Source organism: Takifugu rubripes, chromosome 12 (genome assembly GCF_901000725.2).
Source record: "Takifugu rubripes chromosome 12, fTakRub1.2, whole genome shotgun sequence".
Lineage (NCBI taxonomy): Eukaryota > Metazoa > Chordata > Actinopteri > Tetraodontiformes > Tetraodontidae > Takifugu > Takifugu rubripes.
This window is the reverse complement of record NC_042296.1, coordinates 5862123-5882679: the sequence shown is the minus strand read 5'-3', so window position 1 is coordinate 5882679 and position 20557 is coordinate 5862123. Positions and strand designations below refer to the sequence as shown.

The 20557-nt window shown below is 45.8% G+C and overlaps 1 long non-coding RNA gene across 1 annotated transcript in view; it reads right to left on the bottom strand.

Annotated features, from left to right (window-relative positions):
* Positions 1–20348, bottom strand: part of LOC115251859 (uncharacterized) — a 34336-nt gene extending 13988 nt beyond the window's left edge. Inside the window, exons 1-3 of the long non-coding RNA XR_003890378.1 lie at positions 19690–20348; positions 19205–19282; positions 18999–19138 (exon numbers count right to left, since the gene is read on the bottom strand). This is a non-coding gene — a long non-coding RNA (uncharacterized lncRNA). The remainder of the gene's footprint in view (positions 1–18998; positions 19139–19204; positions 19283–19689) is intronic.
* Between the last annotated feature and the right edge of the window lie 209 nt (positions 20349–20557).

The window sequence follows — 20557 nt, the reverse complement described above, 5'->3', positions numbered from 1 at the left end:
CCGCTGTATTTCTGGTGTGTTTAATCAACACTTGGCCCTGCTTCTAGTGGAGCAGCCCTAGTTAAAACGCACTCGAGTCTTCTCCCGCTCACTAATGCAGCTGAGACTTCTTTACCCCTTCAGTGGATAAAAGCACTTTCATCCCATCCGAAGTATCCGGCTCTTTTGATAACGTCCACATCCGTACGAATCCGTGCAGGGGTCTGTAGGTCTGCGGAGCGCGCATTCAAGCAGAGCTCAAAGATAGCTGGGCTCATTGCCATTTCAGACAGGCAGACCCAGGCTCGGGGCAGGGCAGAGCCGGGAGAAACGGAACCAGCAGCCGAGACGGAGCCAAGGTCGGCTCGAGGGGCGCCTTCGTCCTGAGCTTCGCTGTCCACCCCACGTGACTCCGCATCGACCTCAGGAATCTTACAGCCGGGAGAGGGAACACGCTGCCTGTACACCTTGTTTGCTCTAAATGGATGTAAAATCTCCGCCTACCCGGGGCGGAAAGAGTGAAATATTGACCTGGCAGTCGACCCCAGTGCCTTGCTCATGTCACGGTTTCCATAGCTGATTGGGGAGACGTTTGAAACAAGCACATGTGGATTATTTTTCTGTCTGAGTCCTTTCAAACAGTCTCCACCTTATTTTTTAAAATGTTTTCCACTCTTTCAATCCAAGTGGTGACTGGCTGGAGAATTAGCGCTCTTGATTCCCCATTTTCACGCAGCCTAATGCTAATATTAGCATTCTGCGAGTGAAAACTGTGATTGGTTAAACTTGGGCAATTTGGTTAGAGAGCAGAGTTTTGTTAAACACTCGGAATTAATGATAATTAGCAGCAGCTAGAAACAGTTCACCTCGCAGCTTGTTACGATGTTGTCAAGAACGGGTTTTGCCCTAATTATAAGTCCGTCGGTTCCAATTTAAAAATGGCACCTTTTTATTAGGTCATTGGAGCCTATGTGGGATAACTGTGTCTTTGTAGATCTCCCTTAATTCAGTAGAGGCGATAAAGCGGCTTTGATTATTTTGAAGTTGGGATCTTGACAAAAGCCAGAAGGTGATGGAATATCCTGTGTTGAAATCTATTAGTTAAACCAAGCCGAGCAGCCTTAATTACCTGCTGGTATCTCCGGTCCTGGACGTGTTAATGAATCAGTAATTGCGCGCTGCACATTTACGGCACAAGTCAAATATCAAACAATGTGTGTATATTTGAGCCGAAGCCTACCGATGTTCCTTCAGCCTGTTTATTACAGTGCCAGGGCAACATCAGCATGCTAATTACTAACTTACACATGTTGACAACTTGCTGTATTTCCAGATAAGAAATCCCCGTGGTGCTTTACCTGGCAGTATAACTAGCAGTACTCAGGAGCCATCCTTTGATTTAATTTGAAGCCAGATTGATTGAACATAGCCTCAGGTCGCTGCCTGGCCTCTGCATAAACACACCAAGTCCATGTTATGTTTAATTCAGAGTCCTTCCCCTGGAAGGAAACCAAACTGATCAGGACTTGTTTACGCTCTCCGGCCCCAGCAAGCCCTGGCCTACTTCTAGCAACTTTCCTCAACTTTAACCACACTTCACTGTTTGCATGTGTGTGTTTGTGGCGCCGCGTCTGTGTTTGAATTTGCTTTGCATCTATAATGCAGGGTCTCTTATAGATCCATACGTCTTCGGGGTGTGGGCCGTGTTTCGGTGGGGGGAAGGGGGGGGGTCTTCTAGAAACCTGGGGAACAAATGAAAAGCTGCGCACATTTGCTCCTTTGTGGGAGGGGATTTATGGAGTAAATCCACACTGCGCGACCTCTTTAGGCTCTGAAATTTCAAGTTGAAACTTGGGACCGATAAGAGGCAGCTTGAGCCTCATATTCACAGACTTTATCAGTCCTAGTGGGGGGTGGGGGGGTGGGGGTGATGCCAGAGCTGGTCCATCTTAAAAGTGCTGTCACATAACATGTACAGTACAAAAAGTCCTCTCTTACACACATCCACTGAATTTGGGGGGTTTGTGGAGACTTCTGGGCAAAATCTATGTGGAGGTGTGTGTGTGTGTAAGTGCATGTGTGTGTGTGTGTGTGTGTGTGTGCGCGCGCGTGCGTCTGACAGCTCTCTGTACCAACAGCGCCCGTAGCGCAGCAGATACCAGCCAAAGATTAGGATGTAATTACACGCCACTTTCTGCTCCATCTCTCTGCCCAGGAGAGGCAGAGAAAGAAATGGGGAGAGGGGGAGACAGACAGACAGACGTGGTATGGAAAGAAGGGAGGTGAGGAGGAGATAAGGAGGAGCTGGGATGGGTGTGTGTCAGAACTCTGTTGTGTTTCTGGGATGTGTTGCCCGCCACATCCAATTTTTTTTTTTTTTTGCACAAACCATAAAAGAGCTCCCCCAAATACCCCCCAAATACCCCCCTGCACCTGCCTCCGCACCCATTTGGGCCCCAGCTGCATTTTCATTGGCTGTCTGTCACCACGGTAACACAGTGAATACACCCCCCCACCTCCGCCCGTCCCGTCCTGCCGAATCGGAGCGTGTTCACGCTGCACTTGTGCCCTGAGCGTTGTTGAGAATTGTCTTTATCTTGTTGTTATGTGTTTCACCATATGTTCCTGTCTTCCCTTAGAAGTTAGGCAAGGGAGACTAAATGTAATTAAGAACAGAGACATTTGCAGGATTGTTGTTTGATCTACTGTTATCTCAGGAGCCAGTCAGGCAGGGGGTGTCAAACACTCATTGTAAACAGGACATCAGGGGGGTTGATGATGATCACATTTGCATGAAGAATGGGATCTGGCCTGGGAAAACAATGGAAGAGAAGAACTCTACCAACACCAAAGGGACTGGAGGAAGAGGACGGGGACATCTCAGCGGGGGATTGCATGGACATTGTGAATTTGCATGTGTGTGACTATAAAGGACTGGGCCAAGGGATAGTTAGCTTGTCAGACTTCATGCCCTGACAATTGACTCTGTTGTTGCTAGGGTTATGAACTGGCCCGGAGCTCTGTAATATTTGTGTCTGGAATTGGTTCTATTGTCAAATACATTTTGAAATTGGTACTTTACTTCTCGAAGTCTTCATTCAACGAACACGCGGATCGGCAGCTACATACAGGAGGTATTGCGATCCAACAATTTGGTGACCCCGACGTGATGAAGAGAGAAGTCATCTGAGGCAAAGAATTCAACAACGGTCACTTCGGAGGACAACTGACGACAAGGGATCCCTAATAAAAAGGTAAGCAGACACCTGTTTAATCAAGCTCTGCAGATTGGCTATTTCCAAAAATTTGTCGTCACTGTCAATTGAAGTGTCCTAGTTATAAATTCCAGATACAAATATAAAAATATTGACTGCAGGAAGTACTGTTGAAATATACAGGGAAGTACTGTTGAAATATACAGGGAAGTACTGTTGAAATATACAGGGAAGTACTGTTGAAATATACAGGGAAGTACTGTTGAAATACACAGGGAAGTACTGTTGAAAAACAGGGAATAGACGGTTAGAGTAAACCGTAACTAGTACAGTGCTGTAACGGTTAGAGTAAACCGGAACTAGTACAGTGCTGTATTGCTGTATGCAGTGCACTGTATATCATAAAGATTTGGGTTGGGACTCGGAGCGCAGTTGACGGGACGGACACTCCCGACGCCCGAGATTTGTGTTTTTGTGTGGGGTGGAAAAGTGCCAGAGTGAACGTGAATTAAAAGGCTCTTTGTCCTTGGGAATTAACCCCCAGAGTGGAACCGGATCAAAGACGTTTGATCTAGAAGCTTGTTTCACTGAGGCATTGAGTTGACCGTTGGAGTCATTCACATTCAATCTCACTTGGGAGCATAGTTAAAGATGGAACTGGATTGTGGAAAAGCGTGTTGGGATCAGGGAGAATGTTCTCCCTATCCTCAGTCTGTGGAAGAACAGTGGAAGTGGACTCTTGATCAGGTGGTGAGTGACATGAAAGAAGTCAGGGAAAGAGAATTGGATGCAATAAAAAAGTTGTGGAAGGATGCTCAGAAGCAAAAGATTCTTCCTTCTCCAGAGGTGAAGGTTAACTTAACTGAAGCATTGTGTAAGTGGGAGTCAGAAATTCATACTATATTACAAGAGCATCTTGATAATCCAAAATTAGGGTTTATAGCAGGGAAAATCATGGCAAAAACAGGGTAAGCAGTTAGAAGATAGGCGTCGAAGGATACATGTTGTGGCTGTGGCATGTGCAGCGGTGCACTATTGCAGATCTGGGGGGGTCACACGAGTGCCCAATGTAGAGAAGCCTCCATTAGAAGATTTAAATCAGACATTGACACTTAACACCACTCTTTACCCATCATTACCTACTACTATTTCCCCACCCCCATATCAATTGCCAGTTTTGACTAATAACAGTGGTCAGTTAGGTGTGGACAGAGATGAAGAACTGCAGGAGTTACGTGAGACAGTGTGTGAACTTTGGAGACAGGTCAGCAGGATTAAACAGGGACAGGAAGAGATGGAGATAAGTTAGGAAAAAATGAATTTAGAGAGGAAGCTCAGGTGGTTCGCTCTAAACTCTCCCAACAAACTACATTTAAAAAACAGGATAGTCAAAAATCTACATTAAATATCTTTAAAACACTTAGCAATCATATAAAACAAGTGAAAAGAGCTGATCCCTCAGGAGGTTTTGCCAGGGCTGACTGCAGGGAGGAGAAGGCAAGATTGATTTATGGCAGTGATAAAGAGGAGAGTGAGAATAAGACAGATACATACAAAATTCCGGTTACATTTATTGGGGAATTGGAGCATCAGGAGCATGTGCATCCTCAGACAGAATTATATGAAAAGGATCAGGGTTCAAGTATGGGAGATTGTGAATTAGAATTATGGGAAGAGAGTGAGTGTGAGTATAGAGGTGAACCGTTGACAGGGGCCATAAATAATGAGGAGGCGGGTCAAATACAAATACACACGCGGAGTAAGGGGCCCGTTTCAGGAATGCCACAGTTCCAGCCCCCTCTGATATAGAAAAGAGGAGGACAGGAACCAGTATATGTTCCATTTGCTATTACAGATATCAATTGTTTAGTGGATAAGATGCCCCCACCCGCAGAGGGAGGCGGCAAGTGGATGTTTAGCCTTTTTAGTTTAACACAGAGCAGGCAGCTGGCATTAGGAGATTAAAGAGGAATGGATGTGTGCCACAAGGTGCCATCCTGGCTCAGATAATCTACACATTACTTTATTCCGTCAGGCAATAATTTTAGGACTTCCACAATTAGTGAAAGAAGCCATGGAAGGAAATCCTGACCTTCCAGGCAGTACGGCGGATGTCTGGGAGAGACATCTTTCACACCACATCAACACATCTAAAGCTAAACAACAGGGAAAGAAAGAGGAGGTGGTGACAGCGCAGGAACAGCTCCTAAAAATGCAGTTAGATGAGGCACGGAAAAAGCTTAATGATAAACGAAAGGAAGAGAAACAGATGGTTCAGCAGTTTTCTCGGCAGGTGCAGCCAGATCAGTTATGTCCGCAACAAGATTTTGCTTCGAGAAAAGTTACAGGGAAATTTCTGGATGATTACATCACCGTGTTTGTGTGTTGGGCCTGAAGGTGTGGCTGCACAGGTTGACCTTACTGCTGAACAGAATGAGTGGTATGAGAGACTGTAAAGGAAATGTTGTCATTTCTGGGTCTCGCAAGCTATAATAGACATTTTATTCCTGCATTTTCAGAAAAGTCTACGCCCCTACGTACAATGGTGAATGAACAGGGAATGCGTGATTTGGCAGCCCGGGTAACATGGACAACTGAGGGAGAGAAAGCGTTCATTGCCCTTAAACAGGCATTCACCACAGCGGCACATTTGGCAGTTCCAGATTATAAAGATACTTTCTTTTTGGATGTTTCTGAAGGAGAACATACAGCAAACGGTGTTCTCTTTCAGAAAAAAGGGGGTGACAGGAAAGTATTAATGGATGCAAGTATAATACTGGACCCCATTGAAAACAGGCAGCCACCATGTGTAAGGCATGTGGCAGGGGTAGCAATTTTTTTTATAAAAAACAGCACATTTAGTGATGGGTCACGCTCTGACGGTACTTACAACACATAGCGTGGTATCACTGGTCAGCTCAGCAGCATTCACCATGACCTCACTTAGACAGACCAGGATGGACAAGATTTTAACTGCACCACACATAACACACACACATGAAGGGATAAATATGGCAGGGTTTAACACAGCATCAGGCTCACCTATAAAACATGAAGTAGAGATGAGGCAACTGACACAGGCACTCATGGAGCCAGCGGAGGTCGCAGTTGTAAAGTGCAAAGGTCACAGCAAGGAGAACTCTTTAGAGGGAAAAAGTAATGAGGCGGCAGATCAGGCAGCAACGAAGGCAGCAGGTTATAAACCAAGTGACAGTTTGTTGTTGGTAGAGAAAACGGTTCATGAAATGCTTACAAGATACGACAGGGAAAGACTTGGTTGTGATCAAGAAGAAGCTTCTCCACATGAAAAAACTGATTGGAAGGAAAAGGGGGGCTGTGAAAGTTGAAGGAATTTGGCGGGTCCCAGACGGCAGACCTGTTCTCCCGCCCGGTCTGTTAGATGCCGCTCTGGAAGAGGCCCACGGCCTGACACACTGCGGGAACCACGAATGATGCAGAGAATGCTCAATATGTACACACTTTAAGGTAAAATTAACAATTCGACCACAATTCGAAGTTTCCAGTTGCCCCATGGCAGGGCAAGAAAATTATAGATTGCACTGATATGTTAGATAGGGTCAATGGGTTCCGATACCTCTTGGTCGCAGTGGATGCATACACTGGCTGGCCAGAGGCGGTTCCCGTGAAAATAGAAGAGCCAAAAAGTGTTATTAAATTTTTGATTAATCTGACACATGGTTTCCCCAAATAAATTAGATTTGACAATGGAACTCATTTTAAGAATAGAGATTTACAAACCATAGGCCAGCCCGGTACTTTTATGAAATGTAGATTTTATTTTGTTCAACTAAAAACGAATCTCTAAGTTCTCTCCCAACAGGCAACCTCTGTAACCAGTCAGTAAGGATCCAGGAATTTCACACACAGCTGAGTGGGTTCTTCTGAGAGTCATCAAGCAGAGTGGTCAGAGCACAGGTGGACGGGCCACTTTGAAGTTGCAGAGCGAACATTACTTGTTAACCCTAACCCTAACATACTAACACCCTAACACATTAACCCTAACACTGGTATTACTGGAATCAATGTACCCCAGCAGATAATTCACAGAGAACGCTTGGACGGATCGAGGAACATCTAAAGACGATGGCACCATGATTAAACGTCTATTATTCTTCATTACATCAAGAGGAGTTGTCAATGAATTGTTGTATTGGCCTAGCTTAGGCTAGGCCAAAAGGGGGATTGTTGAGAATTGTCTTTATCTTGTTGTTATGTGTTTCACCATATGTTCCTGTCTTCCCTTAGAAGTTAGGCAAGGGAGACTAAATGTAATTAAGAACAGAGACATTTGCAGGATTGTTGTTTGATCTACTGTTATCTCAGGAGCCAGTCAGGCAGGGGGTGTCAAACACTCATTGTAAACAGGACATCAGGGGGGTTGATGATGATCACATTTGCATGAAGAATGGGATCTGGCCTGGGAAAACAATGGAAGAGAAGAACTCTACCAACACCAAAGGGACTGGAGGAAGAGGACGGGGACATCTCAGCGGGGGATTGCATGGACATTGTGAATTTGCATGTGTGTGACTATAAAGGACTGGGCCAAGGGATAGTTAGCTTGTCAGACTTCATGCCCTGACAATTGACTCTGTTGTTGCTAGGGTTATGAACTGGCCCGGAGCTCTGTAATATTTGTGTCTGGAATTGGTTCTATTGTCAAATACATTTTGAAATTGGTACTTTACTTCTCGAAGTCTTCATTCAACGAACACGCGGATCGGCAGCTACATACAGGAGGTATTGCGATCCAACAGCGTCAAACATTAGGATAATCCCCTCTCTCATTTAAGTGTAAAGTCAGCAAAAGAGAAAGTGGCTCTTGCAGAAGTGTTATAAATTTATAAGAGAAGTGTGTGTGTGCGCGCGCGTGTGTGTGTGTGAAGTGAAACGCTGCCATGCTGCTCCTTGAACACACCGTATGTCACTTACATGCGCACCAGGAAGAAAAATTACAGCAGCAGAACTTGTACTGGAGTCAAATTTTGCTGTTTTTTGAATTCTCTGACTTACCTTCTATTTCCCTCTATTGTTCAGCCCCCCCCCCTTTTTTTTCTTTCCTTGCGGTGACATTTTTAGGTCGCCTCTCATTCACTTTCATCATCTTCACCATGGAATGGTTTATGCACATCTGTGGTGCCTACATGCATGAGGTGAAACTGGTAGAAGTGGGAAATCCCTCTGGGGGAACATCAGGGAAAGCATGATCTCCTGGCAACACCCCCCCCCCACACACACACACACACACACTCCCTGCCGGCTGTCTTTTGAAGATGGGAATGGTGGTGTTAGAGGAGACAGCTGTCACAGACTTACAGGGACCCGCGACACACCACCTATGCATGTACGTATAGGTGCCTACATCCGGATCCTAACATTCCCTCCCCCTTGTTCTGAATATGTAAATTTATTTTACATCTTGATGTAGGAATTCGGGAGGGGGCGAATTTCCTGCTCACGTGTACCGCCGTTTGGAGCGGGCAAGTTTTAATTCCGCTTCTCGCCGAGAGAAGGGGGGAGTTCCACATTTCGGTGGGATCAAAAGCTTTGAGGGGATTTCGGAGCTGGTATCAGCACAGTGCACGTGTGGGTGCGCGTGTTTGCATGAATGGTGGTGGGGGGTCCAGGGGGCTCTGACACAGATGTGAACGTAGAAAAACAACAACAGCGCGTGAACGGCCCTCCTGCGTTAGCTCATAATCACAGGTGGATAAAACAGACAAATGCACACGTAACAAGTTCCTCCTGCCCCCCCCCCCCATGCACGACAAGTGCACTGACACACATGACGCATATCCTCTTTAATTAATTCACTTTTAATTGAAACTGAAAAATTCAAAATCTTTATCCTCTCCCAAATTTCTAAAAGCTAAAATGCTAACTTACCTGCGGTGTGTTGTTAATTATGATGTGTTCTTTTTAGGTGGCCAAACTGTTAAATTTAACAGGAATGGGAACATTTGTGAGTAGGGACTAAACAGGAGATAAAATCAATCATCATCTGGATATTGTGACTTTATGTTTAACTTTTGTAGAACCCTGTAAGCCAGAATTTGAGCAACTATTCATGTGGGTAATGCTAGCCTAGCTTAGCCTTATTAGTATGAATGTATTTGTTCCCATCTGCAGGAGGGTCCCCTTTCCTGCTCAAGGTTTCTTCCTGTTGAAAGGGACTATTTTTTTCTGCTACCATTGCTTGTTTCCTTGGTCAGGTGCTACATAAGATGCTATATGATAAAGTTCATCTGAACTATCGTGACTCTAACTTCATTTGAAAATAATAGCCATGACTGGACACATTTCCCTGCCAAGATATGATAACGCTGATGTCGCCTCCATGTTGGCAACAAAGGCGGCTCTTCTTTAAGCCGTGTGATGGGATCCTGCGCGTAAAGCCGGTCCAGCGTCGGCGCGGCCTTTTACCGACATCAATCAATTCCACAAACACGGAGCAATCGCCTCTCGCAGCATGTTAAAATCGCCAGTGGATTACCGAAGAGTTTCTAAATTATACAGAAATCGCGGCTGGATTAATTCCATGTGACATCAGCTCGTCTGCGGCTTCTAAGCCATATTTAGTTGACGATCAAATAGCTTAACCTGGCCAGTTAATCCCATCCTAATATTTCCCTAATCTGTCCCCAATCCAAACTATAACAGAATCAGCATTAGCCACAACTTGTTTGTGTTTGAGTCCTTTTTTCCTCTCTCTCTTCCTGCACCTGTTTTCATGTGTGTGTGTGTGTGTGTGTGTGTGTGTGTTTTCCTGTAAATTTACTTCAGGTTCAGGCAGTGTGACTCAAATTCTGGCAGTCACACACACACACACATACACACACACACACACGCACACACACACACACACACACACACACACACACAGATTGAAGGCACAGACCTAAACAGAGGATTAGTGACTTATCATCAAGTCCCTGGAGTTTTGATGTTAGCTAGGTTATGTTTCCAGCTAAGGTTCTTATGCTTAACAATAAGCAGACGACATCCAAATATTATTCATTATGCTTTTGAAGAGCACTTTATTTGATGAAGAAAGAAAAAAAAAAAAAAAAAAAAAGAAAGGGGAGGGGGGGGGGGGGGGTGTTGTAGCAGGATGTTAAACAGTGAGTTCACATCCTGCTGGACTGGTTTGTTTGGAGCGGACCCAACGCCATAATCAGATCAACATTTTCCACTGAGTGTCGAAAAAGCGAGCGAGCGGGGAAGCGTGACGGGATCATGACGAGGGTTTAGCTCTGCAGGCGACCCGGGGACAGATTTTTTTTTTCCTTTTGTGGGGGGGGGATGAAAGAAGAGACGGCAAAGCTTTGGAATCTAGGGGAAATGATTGGCGAGCTGGGGGGGGGCAAACGCGTCAGCCTGCGAGTGTTTCTCTTTTATTAAAAGTCATTTATCAGCGTGTCAGCGGCTGCGACGTGATGGATCTGGCGCGGTTTGATGGATCTCGTGGTTATTGGAAAATTGATTGCTGTCATTGGCGTGTTTTTATCTGTGGAAACCGCTTATTGGACAGCGTTTTTAATGACGTTTGATTCTGATGAGAATGTCAATGAATCGCGATTAAAATCTGCCGCGCTGTCGGGCGGTTTTCTGACTACGCTAATCAAAGTGATCCGAAAAGCATGTTTGGGGGGGTGGGGGGGCTGATTGATGCAGGAATGAATGTCCCTTGGCCCCTCAATCATCATTATTAAACCATAACTGGGAAAATCCTCTCTTTGAATTAAAAATCTGGCCTTTTTTTATCCGAATTAACCATTTTACAGTCAGAGGGTTTGGGGGGGGGGGGGGGGGGGGGGGGGGTTGACAGAGGTCAGTGCAGGAACCACAATGAGTTCTCACTCTTCAGAAACCCATCCTGGTGGAACCCCAGCAGATGGTGCCAAACTGGGAGGGAAGGAAATGGGGTCGGGGGTTGATGGGCTGTGACCAATAAGAATGAATATGAGGTGAGAAATTCAAGGTTTAGAAACTACAAACTTCTAAAGTTCAGTACCCCCCCCCAAAAAAAATAATTTATTACTTGCCACATGATGTTCAGGAGCCAGAAAATGATTTATGGAATGTTCAGAAATATTCCCAGTGTGCATCATGGTTGTTTTTAATCACAGTTACAACAGAGTTTCGGTTGTAAAGTAATGACTCGCTCCTGCCCACAGGCCCCCCTCCTTTAATTGAAAAAGTTAAATTGTCTAACGAGGGGAAATAAAAATTTGACATTTGGGATCAAAGTGTAGAGGTTTGTACCAAAGCCCATGCTAGGGGGCACTCTGGGACGCCGGGGCAGGTTTGTTCTGATGAAATTAGACAGACACTGTGAGGTGGTGTGTGTGTGTCTGTGTGTGTGTGTGTGTGTGCGTGGGTGGGCAGGGGGGTTCATTCTACCGAATGTGAACGCACACAATAAATCAAATAGATCCTTTTGCAGTGTAAATCCTGAAATATATCCGACATCTGAAGCTAAACTGAGAGAATTCGTCTTCCCATCTGATTAAATAGTAAACATCGGCGCGGCGCGGCCCATTAAAGTTTTATTTTAGGGCGCAGTGTAATTGCCACTTCACAGGAGCTCGAGCCGCGCCAGGATGTCACAGGGGGTACGGGGCTCGGGCGGAGGAAGAGGAGAGGGGGTCACCGCACCCCGTCTGCACCATCTGCGACACATCCCATGACCCCATTCACCGCCCGCCACCCAATGAGGGAGCTCCTGCTCCCGCGTCAGTGGGCCGTGTCCCACTTCATAACATGTCATAATGACAAGTCACCAGGAAATAATCAGGATGCTCATTTCAGCTTTAATGAAATGGTGCAATTTTGTTGACTCTCGGGGGGCTTTTCTCACAAAAGCATCCGAATTAAACTGAAATTCCCCAATGAAAGTTTAATGTGTCTAATACACCTCACCCTCAGATTAATAGAATATTTATGGCACTTTAGGCCTTTTTTACACTAAATACCACCATCTTTAAAATCCCTTATGTTCCTAAATCCCCGCTCTTCCTATATGGGAACACTCAGCTTAATAGGAATTGCTGGCACACACCGGCTTGTTTTTGACCGAGATGTATGGGATTGGGCTCTATAAGACTAGAGATTTTCTCAATCCCAGTATTTTGTTGCGCCCAGCCCATATAGAGCTGCGATGTGGGCGAACATTTGGTAAATATGCTGGATAATTCTGTCACGCTGATAGATATAGATTGAGCTGAGCCTCTGGGGTTAGAGCACGTAAGGAAACAACAAGGTTCCAATCAGCGGGACTGTGATTGCCTCCAGGATTAAAAATAATGTGTTCTGATTGCATCACACGATCAAACCCAATCGACTCTAAATCCGGTTGTGAATATAGATTGCGTGCGTGTGCATATCTTTGGTGCTTAGTGATTCAAGAGCATATGTTAAAGGGATCCATCAATGCCATTTTTATTGACCCCCCTCCGTTCCTGCGCATGGGCACTCGCACACTCCTCCGGAGTCGATATCACTCCGCTTATGACTCAGGGAAACAGTGTGGGAGTGATTTATTTAGGTGGGACAGATGCGTCTTCGCCGTACCGATCTGTCCCGTTTGATGAGATTAGGCGCATCGGACACCTCCCCTTTAGCTGGCCGTGAGCGCGCTCGTGATTGGAGGGCCGCGTGTCGGTCAAGGAGGTTGTGTGTTTGCGGGCAGTGAGATAATCCCAGAGAGCAGCTGCGCTTCAGCCTATGGAGCATCTGCTCGGGCTGCCAATGTGCTTATATAACATTCTGTTGACCTCAAATTACGGGCAGTCAATAATGATGATTAGGTCTGATCTGATGGTGGTTTTGGGATTGATGAAGTGCTTTCTGTGGCTTTGTCAGGCTGTTGGATCGTTGCAGCAGGGTTTGTTTGGACTGCCTGTACGTGCTGTAACGACCCCGTTAGAATGTTCTGCGAAAACAACCTCTAATCTGGTCATTTCTCCATTTTTTAAAGGCCAAAATAAATGTTAATGACGGATCCTGCTTGGAAACTCTAAAATCTAAAGGCTGAGTCCTGTTTACGTGGTGGTAATTACAGCGAGAGCCAGAGCAGCAACAATTAAGAACTTGCTTTTGGAAGTCGCTGTTTGTCTGTAATTGATTACCAAACTCATCCAAAGACATGGTTGGATGCAGTTAATGGACTGTAACTTTCATCGCTAAATTGAATCACGGAATGTCGGACACACACACACACACACACACACACACACACACACACACACACAAACAAACCTTGAGCGTGTCAGTATCAAACCCAAAGATAGACTCCAGAGCAGAATCACGACGCTCAATGTTTATTACATTTTTCGCATTGGTGCAAAACCATCAGTCTAATTTAGGCAACCAAATCACAAAGTTAAATTGGTTACTATGGAAACATGTCCAACACGCAAGATAAGCAAACAGGAGGTACGACAATGCTGGGAGTTGTATAGGTAAGGCCAGAAGAAGAAAGAGTTTGATTCCACAAGGAAAGGGGGCGGAGACAATTAGACACAGGTGACAAACGTGAGGTAAATGAGGAAAGGTCATGGAGGAGGATGAAGCTAGCAGGCCCATGCTTGGGAACGTCAGGAGTTCATACTTGTTGCTGGCAGAGACAAAATGCATTGTGGGATACCTAGCTGTCCCAACCGCACACAGGTCAAGGGTTAGTGGGCGGAGCAAGCATGCATGCGGGCACTTGCATAGTTGGAACTGGAGCAATATTTGGGCTGCCACTGGTGCCCTTTCACAAGTACTAAAGAACTTAATTACAGACATATTGTCTAGTGAGGGCGGGGGGGGGGGGGGGGGGGGGCACACAACCTAAACATACACATAAATCTGACTAACTGGCCTCCAAAGTGCACATTTGAATTAAATGACACCAACTGCTCCACAACGTGGCCACCACTTAATCTGGTCGGTAGCACGGAACACATGACTGAAATAATGTAAAGTGTAATCTGGATTCACGGATTGCTGGTGTTTGATAATCTGTCAGATTATTAAACACACAGGCTGAACATATTAAGAGGCGGGAGGTTTTAGGGTTCAGCTCAAACCCAACGACCGCAGGTTTCCTTTGGTGTCCTGCACAATTACAGCGCTCGCGTTGAGCTTAAAGCCTTTTAGTGACTCCGACTGATGAACCCCCCCACTTGTCTGCTGAAACAGATGTATCTGTCAAAACAACTTAACTGATGAGGTCAAGAGGAAGAACTGCTGAACTCTATTTGGATCATTTTTGGAATTTCCCCAACACTTTAGACATCACACACATGTTTAGACACCATTGCAGCGCTAACTTCACCGACAGCTGATCGAGCTCATTTATCGTCCCAGTTTCTTTTTCTTTCCTTCTTTCTCTTCAAACAAAGCACTGGACCTCCTACTAAAAATACTAATGGGCTCATCTGAACTAAACCAAGACGATCTTTGATCGCATTCAGAATTTATTATGTCTTTGTGTTTGTGTTAAAACTCCCAGTTTTTTATGCATTTTAAAGAGCGTTGGGATCAAGTGTACCATTATGTTGCACTGAGGTCTGGGTGTCTTTGAAGTATGTGTGTGTGTGTGTGTGTGTGTCTTCCAATCTGTGCCTGCTGTACCCTAAAGTAGTATATGTTCTCTACAAGGTAATTGGATTACTGAATTCCTCAAACGCAACTGCTGAGACCCCCGAGTACTATTTTATGCCTCCTCAGCAACCTCGTTGCTCCCTGCTTCATCCTTTGCTCTCGTTTTAACTTTCCCCAAGACGTCCTCAATAGAGACCCCCGTCGATTTGCAAGAAATAACCAGAAGCGCTGACAAGTAGCAGTAAAAGCACACAGGATTCATATTCCAGCTCTCTGACCCATTTCCACTTGGAAAAAAAAAAGAAAAAAAGCTGCGAATCTCCTCCCAACCTCTCCTGCGTCGCCTACCAACTTCCGTCGGATTGCATCAGAGTTGGCCTACTGTACGCGGCGAGCGCGAATTTGACAGTGTCTTGCAGCATGTGTGTCAAGGTCGGCCCTTGTTTCGTACAACCTCTTCACGCCCCCCCTCCTCCTCCTCTCATTTAATTGATCTCGAAGAAAGAAGGGGAAAAAAAGGGGGGGCGAGAAATGTACTATATATGTGCAAATTGAGATTTGTGTGAGTCAGTCTGCTTCCTGCTCCGTCTGGGGGCAAGGCAATACCCGCGGATGGATCCAGTAGAAACGGGAGGGAATGATTTAATAAGGAGGGTGTAATAGAGGGGAAGGAGAGAGGAGCAGATAGGATGGATGAATGTTTTGATCAGAGCAATAAAGGAGGACCCCTACCCGTGCTTCCTTTTTTTTCTTTGCCCTAGGGTTTGAGACTGTGTGTGTGTGTGTGTGTGTGGGTGTGTGTGTGTGTTTCTTGGCACTTCTACTCTAACAAAGCACTGAAAAGAGAATGAAGGGAGACAGCCAGGGGAATAGTGTAGAAAACAGAGAGACAGCTCCAGTGGACTCAGCGCTGCACCGGACCCAGCTCATCTGCTCCCCGACAATAGAGAGGTCACTATGAATTAGAGGCTCTGGGAGGCTCAGGAGATGGAAGCAGACAAGACATCTGTGCATCAATGCATGCGCATACGTGCACACAGCACGCTCACTTATCACTGCCCCGTCTTTTCCGCTAGTTCCTCTATTTCTGTCGTCCTCTTTCCAGCTCTCCGTCTCTGTCTTGGCTCTAAACAGGTCCTCAACAGGCTAAGCATTGTGCAGCACCCCAGAGACTGAGTGTGACATTTAGTGCGCTTGGTTCCATTTCCTGTGTCATTATCGGCTGTCTATTCTGCTGTGCTTCAATGACAATAGCCACTGTCTCGCTCCAAACAAGACCTACCGCTGTTGATGCCTGTTGAGAATAGGCAGGGGCTTTTTGTAGGGCTACAAATGGCCTCAGTCCTCCTGATGAGATGTATCGACTGGGCATCTCATTCAGAGACGAGCCGTGCCGCATTTGAGGTCTGTCAGAGCGTCTGTTGTCAAATGGAAGCATAATTAGATTCCATTTTCATTATAAATGTAGGTAAAAGTGAAAAGCAGTGAAGCGTCACAACAGGAGGTAGGAACAATTGAAGTTCCTGAGTTGTAAGGGTGATGCAAAAAAGCCTTTCCCGAGTGAGAACTTCTCAACAAGGTGTGGATCCGAGTTTATCGATTATGAATGTCGATTCAGAATCTATTCGTCAAGCGCAAGCTCGATGTGTGGCGTTCTGCAGGTCACCTGACTGCTAACGCGTGATAGCCAGTGGGCCCCTGCTGTCGGATATTTAAGTATGCATGTCCAATATGGATCTGCTAAAGAGCTATAATACGTCTTATGTCTGTCTTGTGAGATTTAACTCTGTTGTGATGGAATTTTTTAGCAGTTTCACAAGCCTGTAGGGGATCTAATCACCATTTTCACGGCAGGGGGCCTCTGTTTCAGCATGAGCACTAATACAGGGCTATAGGAGAAAATACAAATAGCTCTAACCCCTGAAGTTCTTCATGCGAAATTTATCGTCGTCCCTGACAAAACCTGACGTATGCTAACAGCACTCTCATTTGTGACCATACAAGCTATAACATATGCCCTGAGAGCATGCGAAACGATGTTTTTCAGTAGCTAGCTAGTATGGTTTTACCTGATTTATAGGCTCTTATGTTACTAATTGGGGTCAGGGCAAGAGCAGTAAAAGAGGGAGATAGGGACGATGGAGGTCAGATTGTTCCCGCCTTGTTTACCATGGCTCCGTGGCTCCGGCTACTGCAGCTAAATGCACACACTGCCTTCATGTGTGTGCGTATGCATGAGCACAGTCCGGCTAAGCTGTTAAACACATTGTATATATTTATCCTTGGGGATGAATCCAGGGCATCCAACTGATGAGTCTTGGATTTAGCCTGATCAGTCTGGCTTTGGGGGCAGAGAGGGAGGGGGGCGACGTCGGCAGGCTGGGGATGAGTCACTGTTATGCAGCCGGTGGCCTGCACTTAAATGGATATATAAGCATGCAGCCTAACCCTGTTGACACGATGCTGGTTTAATCTGCACAAGTCAACCAGTGCATGCGTGAGAACTGGAGAGAGAGTTAATCAAGTAAAATGCAACCTCACCATCGCCAGAAAAAAAACAAAAAACCAATAGAGGGAGGAGGTAGTGTTCTCAAAGCTGCACAGAACTGACTCTTCACACCAGTGAAGAAGGGTCATTTTCTGTCTTTTGTTCTGGTCGGGGTCAGCCGGTGTGTGAGAGGCAGGAATAAATCCCATTAATGGAAGATCAAGCATAGGTGGGAAGAAAGGGGAAGCCAGCTTTCATGCTGCTGAATGTCACAAACTGTCTTTCATTAACGTGCACACATTTTTGTGTGTGCTAGAATGAAACAAGGCTGCATCATTAAACAAGCTTCCCGCCAAACGCCCCCCCCCCCCACACTTCCTCTGCAGCCCAGACACTCTCTCACTTTGCCTCCAGAGATAGTTGAATTGCAGGTTGAAACCTGAAATATGCAACTATTATGATTAAAATACTGTTTTGTTTCATACTAAGGAGTTTAACCACCCATAATAGCTGTCTGATTGTAACTGATCCATTGGGTCCAGAAAAACAGGTTCTTGACCCAACCCTATAGTGATTTAAGTGCCCTGATATATGTGATCCCGATAAATCCCGACACATGCTATCATAACAGCTATAATGGACGCCAACAGAGCATTACAAATGTTTTTTTTTAGTACCAACATCTATAGGTTTGCCTGATTTACAGTCTTTTATGTTCCTAAAAGGGGTCCAGATTTATAGTATTCCTGATTTATAGTATTTCAGTATTCTTTTGACATTGGCTTTTAGGTAGTTATTTGATGCTATAAAAACTGGGCAACATCGTTACTTACACCTGAGCTCCACTCAGGCTCCTTTTAATGGATCCAGTGGTCTAAAGCCCTCCAGGCTGTGCTAAAGGTGTTGTTAACCCATGGACAATAGAGCAGTTCTACAGACAGCTGGGCCGACTGTAGTATAAAGAGACATCGGTCTTTTTGCCTGTCCTGGATCTGGCCCTGCTTTTCTCCACCTCCTCACCTTTCCTCTCCTTTCTCTCCCTCTCTCCCCTCCCGTTAGCTGTCCAGCACTGTTTATTTGTGTTTGCCTCTCCAGGAAGTTTGAACAAAATGCTGGTGTGCCTCTCTTTCCTCCCCTACCTCCACCTCGCTCGCCCCAGCTGCTTCCTCTGTCCTCCCTCCCTGTGCCTCAGCGGGGCTCCTCCATCCCCTTCCACCCCCATCCATCAATCCTAATCCCTAACCTGCGTTCCACAGCAGGGAACAGGGCCGGTACAGGGCACCGACAAACTCTCCACCCTGCCACAACATCAATCCCACAATGCACCTCATTTCCCTCTCAGCAAGCGCCCCCCCCCCCCACCCTAGCACCCCGGTGCTGTTGTGCACCGGCTCCCGATTGGTTAACAGATGGTGCATTCAAAAAGAACATAAGGTGGAGGAAAAACAGCGGTTTGCCTTCTACCAATAGCCTGAAATTTAACTACCAACCCACCGGCAGTTGAGCCATGCCTTTAGCAACATTTGCTCTTTTTGATGTTTTTATAGCGGCCCGGTCACTGGGGGTCGTGCGACCAGCTGTTGGGCACATTCAGAAGTGTTTACATCTGTCACTGTGCGTGTCTGTAGGAGTGAGTGTGTGTGAATTCCAGGATGTTGGTGCAGCGCTGCCACCGACCTCGGAGACAGGAAACCTAAACTTACTTTGTCATCACAGGCGGAGTGGGCAGAACAAGTCCAGGCTGGCTGTTTGAATCTGAGAGGATGGGACTGGGAGCGGGTTTTAAGGTTGCCGGGAAGTCCGAGACGTCGTTAAACACCACGTGTTTCTGGAAGGAATTACCCTGCAGAAAGTAACCAAAGCATTATGATGACATGCCTCACGCTGCTAATTCGGATGCGAATCATACCTGGCTGCATCGATGAACCAGTCGGCTTGGCCATTAGCAGCCTCTGCATGTAGCACGGGGAGCAGCCAGTCTGGATGACTGCATAATGTGCATAAGGGCTCGCATTAATGCATTCAAAGAATGAATTATGTAAACACGGACATGAGCAGCGAAGATTAGGCCTGAGGATGGTTCATCCCACAGAGACGAGCAGACTGTTTGGTTTGCTACCTTAAGTGACCTACTGGGACAACACACACACACACACACACACACACACACGTATGCACAAATAATAGCACAAGCTCTCTCAAGGACGGGCAGTATACACCAAACACTGACCACATAAACATGCCCTTTAAATGCACTGGGAAGCTTTTAACTCACCAAGGTAAACATATAAGTACAGACCATACATGTGTTTATGACGCCATTATAACACGCAATCCGAGCAGTAATAAAAGCCTCCGAACAGGAAATTTCGGGATAAGCTACCGGTAACTCACTGATATCGGTATTACCGTCCTTTTCTGGTAATCCAAACACACATCAGAGGCTGTCAGTTCACACTTAACATTAACATGCGCCTCCACGCACGTCTCGACTGACCGCTTGTAATGGGACCTCACTTCCTGGCTCTGTACGCAAATAAACACATTCAGCGCTGGGACAAACAGAGTTCAAAACATTTGCTGCATTTACAAATTTGGCACAGGCAGGATTTCACAATATTTGTAATGCTCCTTTGAGCACAATAACTTACCGAGAAACTTTAAAATGGGGGGACTTTCCGCTCGTACGGTAGGGACTTTAGCCTCATCTTTGCTGTATCTGTTAGACGTGTTTATTTATATCAAATGCTGTCTCCTCACATATTTACAGAAACTACTGTATTTGTATTCCAGTCCCTCCCTGGTAGCCAGCTGGAAAGAGCTGTCTGTCCCCTCCAGCTTCAAACTTTTACTAACTGCACAAAAAATTGAGATGGTAGCTTTCTTGTAGCCTTCAAAGTAAACAAAGCAGAAAACATGATATGTGCAGAGTGGGATTGGGGTATCTCCGGATATCTCGGCAGCAATTTTTGGCCCCGGGTTTCTTAGCAGTAGTCTGATTTCCCTGTTGCTCAACATGCATCAGGTGCAACTTCTGCGTTATCTCCAAAGTCTGAGTCGAACCCTCGCCGTATCCCGAGGCCGGGGATTAGTTTGAATGCATAATCCAATGTTTTCCTTCTCTCCTTTTGCTTTCCATACTTTCTGCACCACTTTGTCATCCTCGGAGTCATCCATGAGGCAGACAGATGGGAAGTGGCAGAAGATGGCAGCCAAGGCAGACTTTTTCATAAAAATACTCCCATGTCACAGCTTAATGGAA